Genomic DNA, 1464 nt, shown 5'->3' on the forward strand with positions numbered 1-1464 from the left:
TCATGGTGTATCTGGTAATAGGAACTAAGGTAATCAGCCTTTTAGTGCGAAATTTTATGTAAATCTGGATAGGAGCTGGCCTCTATTTAATGTTTACTATAGCTGTATATGCCATTGGCTTTCTCTAGTTTCTTTTTATTTATTTTTTTTCTGTTTCTGTATTATCTTTAGGTTTCCTTAAGAACACCGTCTTAAATAGAGTCTGTATCTTATAGGTCTCTCGGTTGAAATCAGTGTTATTATCCTGGAGTCCTGCCAATGTGGTGCTAAGATATTAAGGAGGGAGAGCACTCTATTATCTTATAATTAAATCTCAGTTTTTTTAGTGGGCCAGACTCATTGAGCTGTGACCTTCAGAAGCACTTCTTACCCTTTTACCACCTTCATTTTTGTGAAGCAGGAAGGCTAAAAAGGACTGCAGTTGTCTAATTGCCCTTCTCGTTTGTCAGATAAGGCTCTAGTAGTTTTGTTTTGTTTTTTATAATATTTATTTATTTATTTGGCTGTGCCAGGTCTTAGTTGCAGCACGCAGGATCTTTAGTTGCGGCATGTGGGATCTAGTTCCCTGACCAGGGATCAAACCTGGGCCCCCTGCATTGGAAGCGTGGAGTCTTAACCACTGGACCACCAGGGAAGTCCCTCGGCTTATTTTTAAATGGTTACTTTTCCTTCCCCCTACCCAAAGCAGGGGAGATATTTCTCCCATATGATAGTCACTCCTGGTAGTACACGTGGAGTTAAAACCCACAAAAGTGTGGGAGGCCCCCTAAAATGGGCAACCAACTTTACAGCTAAAATTGCATTCTACAAGCACAATATTTTGCTGACTGATTGGTCAAATTAAATGTACTTTTCAAAAGCAAGATCTTTTAGTGATACTTGGTTTTGTGGTTTGAACCAGACTTCACTTCCACTGTATCAAATCCCAGTGGCAGAATGGGTTTCTAGCAAGTTCTGTGCATTGCAGTTAATTCTTAAGTAAAGTTGCTCCAGAATATACTTTCTCTGAGTTACAAGCAGACCGTTGCTCCACCTTATGAGTTTCCAGCTCTTTTCCCTTGAATCTGAAACACATTGGTAGGTTTCAGCCCAAGAGACCTACTGCTTGATAAGGCACTCTTATTAGCATGAACAGGCAGTGGACTAAAGAAAAGAATTACAACTTTTTGTTCAAGTGGTTAAATCCACAGCTACCTCTTTCTAAATTAAATCTGTTTTGTTATGACCTGTCTGTAGACTTCCATTAGCAGTCTTGTTGGTCAGAAGTTTTCGAGAAAATAAAAGAACATCATGCTTTGATTTTTCTTCTTCCTATAATCCAGTGGTTCTCAACTGGGGGCAGTTTCATCCCCAAGGGGACATTTGATGATGTCTGGAGACATTTCTAGTTGTCACAACTGGGGAGGGGTGATTGTGGGTCGAGGATGCTGTTAAACATCCTACAGTGAACAGGAAAGTTTCCCA

The 1464-nt window shown here is 40.1% G+C and overlaps 1 non-coding gene across 1 annotated transcript; it reads right to left on the bottom strand.

Annotated features, from left to right (window-relative positions):
* Nucleotides 1-561: 561 nt before the first annotated feature.
* On the bottom strand, nucleotides 562-634 carry TRNAW-CCA (transfer RNA tryptophan (anticodon CCA)). Its single transcript has one exon. It is a non-coding gene; the product is annotated as a tRNA-Trp (tRNA).
* Between the last annotated feature and the right edge of the window lie 830 nt (nucleotides 635-1464).

The sequence above is a fragment of the Phocoena phocoena genome, chromosome X, assembly GCF_963924675.1.
Source record: "Phocoena phocoena chromosome X, mPhoPho1.1, whole genome shotgun sequence".
In the NCBI taxonomy this organism is placed as follows: Eukaryota; Metazoa; Chordata; class Mammalia; order Artiodactyla; family Phocoenidae; genus Phocoena; species Phocoena phocoena.